The 9,359-nt window shown below is 42.9% G+C and overlaps 1 protein-coding gene across 3 annotated transcripts in view; it reads left to right on the forward strand.

Annotated features, from left to right (window-relative positions):
- APOO (apolipoprotein O) overlaps nt 1-7,081 on the forward strand; it is a 73,105-nt gene extending 66,024 nt beyond the window's left edge. The window contains exon 9 of one of the 3 annotated variants that reach the window (XM_034755163.1): nt 6,766-7,081. The gene's annotated coding sequence lies outside the window, so the exon portion shown is untranslated. The other 2 variants (XM_034755155.1, XM_034755147.1) reach the window with 2 other exon arrangements.
- The last annotated feature ends 2,278 nt before the right edge of the window (nt 7,082-9,359 follow it).

The following is a 9,359-nucleotide window of genomic DNA, read 5'->3' on the forward strand; positions in this document are numbered from 1 at the left end:
GATTATCACTTCAAAAGTTTTTTTTCTCTTAATTAATTGGCCTCTCAGAGTTGGTAAGACAACTCCCACCTGTTTATGCTCTCTGTATGTGTGTATATATATCTCCTCATTATATGTTCCATTCTATATGCATCCGAAGAAGTGGGCTGTAGTCCACGAAAGCTTATGCTCTAATAAATTTGTTAGTCTCTAAGGTGCCACAAGTACTCCTGTTCTTCTTTTTGCGGATACAGACTAACACGGCTGTTACTCTGAAAATAAAAATGTATTTACCTTTTTCAAAATAGCTACATAAAAGAGAAATAAACATGATAAGAAAGAGGAGAAAAGGTTTGGCTTGAGTGAGAGGCATGAGGGAAAACAAAGGAAGAGGATGTGTAATTAAAATATTTTTTCACTGTGAATTAGGAAGTATCTAAATGCTACAAAAACATTAATATTGTCTTCTGTATATAAAGATGCATCTGCAAGTGTCAGGTTAATCAGAAACATGAAATTTTCCTTCCAGTACCACTAGATATTTTATATACAAATAGACCTATTTTCAGCTGTTTTTATTTCACCTTTTGAGAACTTACCTAAATTATTTGTTTCTAATTAAGCAAAGGGAGGGGGGAATCATACTCTTAACATTCACTTTACACATTTACGTTTTTCAAAGCTCTGTTCCCAAAATCTATCAGTCCCAGTACTGGACTCACACTATGCAAATAAGTTTGAACAACATCTCTAGTGCAAGCTGGTGTCTGAAGTCCTGATTTGTGAAGTGTGTCTGGTGTCCATTTTACCATATCTATTTACTTAACTCTTTTAAACATTTAATTCTTTAAATATGTTTGAATGGTTAAAGGGGGGAAGTGTAGCCCTTGAAATACCACTTAACTTATGGAAAAGTATCTGTAGAGACGCTACAATGAACTTTTTATAAATTGAGCCACTTAAAAACCTCAGTCCTTGGCCTGAGAGAGATGGTGAAAGCTGAATTCTGTGTCTTTTGTCAGCTGTGCTGATGAATGGCTGGTGATTTGTGATCACTGCTTAGATTAGAGTCATAGACTTTGCTTGAGTCAGGGCTTTTTGTTAGATTGGGTAATCCCAGCGCTGGAGATCAGTACTGTAAGCTTTTAACAAGACACATTTTTTCTACTTACACTGCTTAGGATATATGCTTAAGTATGTCAGATTGTGCTTTTTTTTTCTTTTTATTTCATTCTCCTTTTAAGTCACTTGCAATACTAATATTTGAATCTGGCTACTAAAATAAGGCAAAATCAGACCCATTGATGGGGAGGGGCAAAGGGGGCAATTGCCCAGGGGCCTGGGCGATTTAAAAGGGCCCGGGGCCCCCTGGCCGCCGCTCTGCAGTAGTGAGGGCGGTGGCTAGGAGCCACAGGCCCTTTTAAATTACCCGGGTGGGCCGCAGGGCCCGCTCTGCTGAAGCAGTGGGCTGGGGAAGTCGGTGGCTGCCCCACGCCACCCCTGCAAGGAAACGTCTCCTCTCTGCTGCGGGCCCCAGCACCAGGCAAGTAGGGCTGGGTGGGGCCCTGGGGGGTGGGACCGCTCTTTGTGCCCAAGCTTCAGTTAAAAAACAACAAGGAGTCCAGCGGCACCTTAAAGACTAACAGATTTATTTGGGCATAAGCTTTCATGGGTAAAAAACCCACTTCTTCAGATGCATGGAGTGAAAGTTACAGATGCAGCCATTATATAATGACACATGAAGAGAAGGGAGTAGGGAACTTCAGTTGTTCTGTCCCCTAGGACTGTACTGGGAGAGGGGATCCCTGCTCTGTGCTGGCTCAGCAGGGCCGGTGAATGCGGCCAGGGGGCAAGGCATGGGGGAGTGGGTCTGGTGGGCTGTGAGGGGTTGGGGGGTGCTGGGCAGTGGGGGAGGTTTGTGTGTTTTGGAGTGCTAGACACTGGGGGGGGTGCTTGGTGGGGGGCGGCCTGTATGTGTTGGGGTGCTAGGGAGGGGGGGGGGGGTCTGTGTGGAGTGCTGTGTAGTTGTAGTGGTGGAGCTATGGGGAAGAGCTTTGGGTTGTGCAGGGTTGGGGAGATCTGTGTGTGTCGGGGCGCTAAGCAGTTGCGGTGGGGCTGTGGGCAGGGGGAGTGCTGGGCAGGGATGGTGGTGTGCAGGGTGCTGGGGCTGTGGGCGGAGGAGGCTGGGCATAGGGGTTGGCAGGGGTTGGTTGGGGGGGGGCTGTGTGGTACGGCATGGGCCTGCCCCAGAGGGGAAGGGGCATGCTGACAGCACAGGGCTGGGTGAACCGGTGGGCATCAGGTTGCTGCCAGTCTGTAAACAGTGCTCTCACACTCTGCTGGACAGAGCAGGGCCGCCCCATCCATGTCATACCCCATTGCCCTTGGCCGGCCCCTCGCTCTAGGTACTGACCTCCCCGCATTATGTTCTATTGCTCCTGTGGGGGCCCACAAATATGTTTGGCACCGGGCCCACAAAAGGCTAATCTCCGCCGGCCCTGGCTCCGAGGTACGCGCGGGGTGGTACCAGTGGTGGCGAATGCAGCCAGGCAGGCACATCCCTTTCTAGGGGACCCATTGACTGTTCCGCCTTGGGGCCTGGAATTGCTGTCCACAGGCCTATGCAAAATCCTGCCCTCACTCATCTGAACTTGCTATAGGATAGGTCTTTGGGTTATGCTGTTAGGACAGAATGACTTTGCAGTGATGCTGTGGAGACCCCCTTTGGCAATGTTTCCCAAATGGTGGGTTCTGAAAAGAGTCTCAGTGCCCCAAAGACACCCCCAAATCCCACAATCTCACTTCCCCTAGGCAGCAGGCAATGCCAGTGTGGAGGAAGCAGGCAGAGGCGAAAAGTGGATAGTCAGCAGCCTGGTTAGACAGGAGAGAGAGGTGATGGGACTGCAGGAGGGGGCAGGGCTGGGAGAGGCCAGCATGGGGGCTGGGAGGAGCTGCGCAGTGGGCTTGGGCTGAGATGGGGAAGAAGAAGTGGGGGCCGGAGAAGGAGAACCAGGGGGTAGTGGTGTATCCCCAAAATTAATGTTTACTATTGGTTCTTCATCTATCTAATTTTGTTAACTTTAGTGCAGTTACTCTGGATTTACACCAGTGTAAATCAGATTAGAATCAGGCCCTGTATATTTAACGGGTGTGAAAAATTGTGCAGTGGTAAAAAGGTATTGGTTACTCGAATTCCAGTTGGGATGTATTGTTGGTGCTCTCCCCACTTCCTATGTTCCCCAACCAGAACATTCCCCAGCCAGAGGAGCAAAGTTCTCTGTGGCTTATGTGATAGTTTATAGTTATATATGAGCTCCTTGCAGCAGGGTTTTGCTGTGTGCTTTGTACAGCACCTAGCACAATGCATTCTACTATAATACCAATAAGTAAATCACTGCACTACAAAGATATCTGTATTTATCAGCATATGCCTTGAGCAATTGCTGGTTAAATTGCAAACCAAAATAAGTATGTTTTTAATTGCAAATTAGCAGTGGCAAAAAATAAGCCTATGATATTAATTTTATTTCTTCCCCTTCTTTGGACACAGGTGCATAGAAGATTTAGACAAGATCAACATTTTTCTATATATATATATATCTATATAGAGAGATGACTGAAGAATCTGTTTTGATTACAAGTATAGTTAACCTGTGTTCTGCCTCAGGAAGGACTAACTTTGCACTATCTGGTACTCTGGTATGGACACTGCCTAGGATTTGTCAGCATGGAAAGTTTTAGGTCTCAGTCCTGCAACAGCATCCAGAGAGCTTTAAGAGTCTGCCCGTGCAGAGCCTACTGGAGGATCAACACTGCAAGTAGCAAGTCTCAAAACTCCTCAGTCTCTCGTTACTATTTATATACATAATTAAAATTAAAATTCAATAAATTTGTCATGCTTTTTTTCCTTTCTCTTCTCACATTCTTTAAATGAACTTAATATTATCTGATATTTGCACCGTTTCTGAAGGGAAGTAAATTAGAATGATTCTCGGGGCCAGCTAACAATGTGTTGTTTTTTGTTTTTTTTTTAAACTGAGGGCGGGGGAAGCATAAGTAGCATGTCGGTAGTGTAACATTGGTTAACAGATTATCAATGAAAACAATTACAATGACCCTCTGTTTTGTCTGAGTCTTCCCTCTTTTTTCTACAAATCTTCTGCCTCATCTGTTCCAGTGGGAGGTATATAATGGAGCATCTGTGAGTTCCTTTCTAGTAGATGGATGGGAATGGAGTTGTTTATGTTTGTTCCTTTTTTTGCTTGAATGCACAGCTCAGTGCAGATCGGAATGTTGTGTTGGTGGGAACCAGCTATAGCATAACCGGTGACTGTTTCCTTATTCTCAGCCAGGCGGAGGAGAGACTGTGGAACAAAGGGAATGCAAAAGGATTTTCAAGATTTCTAAATGGTTCTGTGCACAATAGATACCATTTTCATTATTTGCTGCCACATACATTAATCATATCCAGAGTGAGAGATTCTTTGAAGATTAATGAAATGTCAATAGCTCACAGCATTTAGCCTTTGTTAGTGAGACTTTAATACTTGCAAATTAACTCAAACGGGTATATGTAAAATACCCTCTGCAGTGCTTGGCATGATTTAACATCCTCAAAAGATCAGGCAAGAGGATAAAAGCAAATTGGATCAAAAAAATATTCAGCTACTACCTGGCAAATGTTCTTGCTGCGTTTATTCCATGGATTATGAAAAACACAAATTTTGCAATACAAATATTAGCTTGTGGGGGGATATTAATCAGGGCCACCTCTACAGCTCAGCCAGAGTGCGTATGGTTACCTAGAATCATGTCCCAGCAAAATGTTCCACACATGTTTGAGCAATTGATGCTGGATTGGGTGGTTGTGCCAATTCACTGAGGGACACGGAACCCCTTTTTTAGCATGAAACTGCACAACAATCTTTGGTTTTATCCGGCTATAGAGTACTGAAGTCGTGTTTCTAATGTTAGCATATTTAAAAAAACAAACAAACAAACAAAAACTCAGACCAACCCAACGGAATTCATCCACCAACCTAGCAACTGCCTCTCCGGGAGGTGGATTACCTACACCGATGGGAGAACCCCTCCTGTTGGCATAGGTAGTGTCAACACTGAAGCATTACAAGGGTGCAGCTGCAGTGCTGTAACTGTGCCCTTGTAGAGTTTCAAGTGTAGACAAGCCCTCAGTGTACTCTGTCTTCCATCACATAAGTCTAACAAAACACTCACTGTTTTTTGTTCCGGTGCACACCACTCCAGTACAAATACAAATTGCTGCTTCTCTGGTTCAGGAGAATAACATCTTGTATGTGTAGTTTTCTCCCAGAGAAAACAATTAGTTCTGGTTCAATTAATTAGAAAAGCAGATGTAGGTGCATAAATCAGTAGTGTTAGGCATACAGTATAATACCTTTTTGTTCTTGGTGCAGAATGTAAAACTAATACTGTGTGTATTGTTGCATTATTTTAAAACAACATCCAAATGATTCAGAGATTTTGCATCAGTATTTGAAGAATACAGTGGTTTGAAGAATCCATAACTGTAGGATTTTGTATAGTACCCAAATCCCCAAAGAAGCTTGAAACTAACATTGCCAGAATGTATTTTCCTACATTTCCCATATTCTGATTTGTTTCTGTAACTTAACAAATGTCTTGTGTTCAGCACTGTTCAGATGTGTAGGTTGTGGAAGGTTTAAAGCAACTGCCCCTAACATTTTCTGCTTGTTGGCCATTGGCCTGATTTTTCAAAGGTGCATAATTTGCTTTTAAGTTAATTTTGTGAGTGCTTGACCCTTGATGGAATTGGGCCATTCCAGATCTTCCTTTAAAGCCATCACTGCAATTTTGTATTTAGACTATTTATATTCAAAACACACAACCTATTTTACCAATCTGGCTGTCTCGGGGGTAAAATAAAAGTGTGGTGCCTTGGCTTGGTCTGTTTATTGATAGGAACAGAAAATGAAGAAGATTAGCACCAGGACTTAGATGCTCAGATACCACAGAGATGAGTGCAGAATAGATGCGTGGATAGACTGATAAACAATAAAGTGTTAACAGCATGGAAATTACTATGGTTTAAATATCTCTTTCTGGATGTAATTAATGAAAGATTGCAAAAAGAATAGAAGAAATGGTTGTGAAAATTAACAATTGCAAATATCCACAATCAAGATGCAGGTACCCAAGTTAAAAATGTAGCTTTCCTTGCAGCAGTGAAGGAACTGCAGTGACAAGGAGGGAAACCAGAGCTGCTGCAGATGAACAGGACCATCATATGGATGGCCCTCTGCAACCTGCAGATTTTGGGTTATCAGTGTTATGATTCTGACTCCTTTTTTCCATTGGAGGGAGGGACAGATAGACAAACACACACACTTGTGCATGGCAGAAGCTTACAAGGGTAATTTTTGTGGGTATTACTGTACAATAGGGATGATCTAGACTTAAGTTACTAAGATTTGAAAATTTTGCCGTTGCGTTTGTACAGTAACTTTAATTTTCAAAATCTCTGTGGGCTTTACCATGGTGGCTTCGTGTTATGACCTATTACACTGATAACAATTAAGGTGAATTGCCTGAAATGTGCATCCAGATTTGTTAATTTGAAATACCTTCATTCAGGTCCAGAGCTCAACATCTGCTTCTGAGAAAAATATATCATCCTACCCTTCTGAGAAAATTAACCACATCTGCCACTGTCTCTTGGGACAGACATCTGGACCTGTACACTGGATACTGGCATGTTAATATAATGCCTTCCTTTTCTATATTCAGTCCATTCACAGGGAAGAGGTCTCAACAAAGATGGATAGGATTTGGAGGATTGTAGAAACACCCCCTTCACATCAACCAGCAGCATAAGGTGGGATGGAGAAGAGACAGAAAGCTCTTTCTCTTTCAGCTGCTAGGTGATGGAGCAGCCAACTTATTAGCTGATGTGAAAGATGCAAATTGCAATGGAGAAGTTGTAGGAACAGCACCCTCCCCTTTCCAAATGTTTTGTTTTGTTTTAAAATGAAATGCTATAATAAAGCTAGCCAGTGTATTCACTCAGAAAGCAAGAAAATAAAGTTTCCTATTTTTCTTCTGGGTTGAGTTTACAAATTGATTTTATGTAAATTTAGCAACTTGAAGCCTCACTTCCTTTTATAACAAAGCCACTAAAGGAGCATTTCCTTCTTCAGACAGCATAGCTCTATGCAACCTGTACTTTCCAGTTTATACCATGAGTCAGAAAAGTAAACTTGGTTCAGAACATTATACTTTTGCTTCATCGATGTGTACAAAGAGTTGTAACTTAACACAGTGCACAAGATTCTTCCTTGAGCTCATTGGGAATGGTGCCAGCTTAGTGTCCAGGCTTGAATTTGGCAAGTGTTTTTGATCCGGATTGTTTTATATCTTAAAATCATTGTTTGCAAATGGCTTGAACTAAAACTGTCTAGTAAAAGCAATGAAGCTGGCCTAAAGCAGTATGTTTGCCATCACGTACCAGACTTGACACACTTTCCATATCCTGCTAAAGACGTGAATTAGCTCCAGGCCCCCTCAGTGAGTCATTAAGATTTCTGGAGGGAATGCCTTGCTCACGCAGTACTCCCTGCTATCGAGTTCAGACAGGCATATTGCTCAACAGTTTTGTGTGCACACTAAAGAAAATGAAGAAGGCAAACAACTTGAATAATTATTGAAGAATCCTGTTCTAGTATTGACTGTGGCAAATGGATTATTTCAATTGTTAGTGGTTAGTTGCCAGGTTACTGATAAAATGGTATGTTGTACATTGTCCCTCCTTGGGTCCTCTCCATTTGCACCTAACAATAACAAGATGCTGCTTGGCTGTCATCCATCTCTTTGCCAACCAAGTTCAAAAGGAGCTGGAGCCAAATCATACACAGTCTTTGGCTGCCTACTAATTTAAGAGCTTGTACAGCACCCAGCCTCCATAAGGATATGTCCATGGGGCCTTACAGATGTTGGCTGTACATTAGCCTTCATGGCGTGAGATCAGTACAATCTGTCCTTAGAGCAAAATGCATAGATGCTAAAGTTAGCAATTGTGTTTTGGCCATGAAGCATTTTCCAGGAATGAATAGTAAAGGGGGGGAAAAAAATCTTAGCTAGTGAAAAAGAGGTGAATTGTAATGGCATATATAGGTTTTCTTTTCCACTAGCAACACTCTTCTTCTAAAAGCTGTTTCTCAAAGGCTGGATTAGTAAAAGGTGTTTCTTACATATGTTTTATGTATTCTATGCCTCCGTTTCCTAAGTGTAAAATGGGACTCCCTAATAGCCTACCAGAGGGTTTTTTTGATAGACTGAAGAATTTTGAGAATCTTAGGGGCAAGGTGCTCTATAAATGTAAAGTATTACAATATTAACATAGATCATAGAGTCGGCTCGTGGCTAGCCAATCAATATCTCAAAACACTAGTGAGGCAGGAAGGCAAAGAGCAAATTATTTTAGTTCTCTGTTGGGCAAGCTAAGGAAGTAAAAATATGCAGAGATCTTACATAAAACCCCAGTCTCTTGTATTAATCATGCTTTGCACTTTCATCCGAGAAACTGAGTGCTCTATTAGCATTAATATATTCACAGTTCCCTTAGTAGGTAGAAAAGTGTAAAGTAGCAATATTAATGATAATTCTGTAGGATTTACCGTTTGTGGATGGGCCCCTGCCTGTTTTTCCCTGTGGCATTTGAAGGGGAGGGCTAACACGTAATTACAGTTTGTTTCTTTTGAAACAGTGAGTGTAAAACCAAACCTATTCCCAAAGCTTTCTGACTAGAGCTCTGGTTTTGGTTCCAGTTTCCACAGTAATGAAAGCACCTTTTCAGAAAGTAACCTACTTTAAGGACGCTGGGAATAGCCATCAGACACACCTGAATGAACCAACAGCTAGGCTAATAAATAGCTGAGGAGAGAGGCGAGAAGTGTGGGGAAGTTGGATGGGAACTTCCGAAAGGCAGGGCCGGCTCCAGGCACCAGCTTCTCAAGCAAGTGCTTGGGGCAGCCGTTCCGGACAGGGGCGGCAGTTCCAGGTATTCGGCGGCAATTCGGCGGAGGGTCCGTCACTCCGCTTGGGAGTGAAGGACCTCCCGCCGAATTGCCGCCGCAGATCGCAATCGCGGCTTTTGGTTTTGGCTGCTTGGGGCGGCCAAAACCCTGGAGCCGGCCCTGCCGAAAGGACAGAGGTACTTAGCCCATATTTACTAAAGGCAGTTAAGACCAGAAATTTGGAGATTTTATGCAAAACAGGGCATTTTAATAGTTCCTTATTTAATTATTCATTTCCTCCTTTGCATAAGCTTGCTTTCCCTGTTTCCATTTTCCCCTCCTTCCGTTTCTGGCTGGGTTCCCCTTCCC

Source organism: Trachemys scripta, chromosome 1, assembly GCF_013100865.1.
Source record: "Trachemys scripta elegans isolate TJP31775 chromosome 1, CAS_Tse_1.0, whole genome shotgun sequence".
In the NCBI taxonomy this organism is placed as follows: Eukaryota; Metazoa; Chordata; order Testudines; family Emydidae; genus Trachemys; species Trachemys scripta.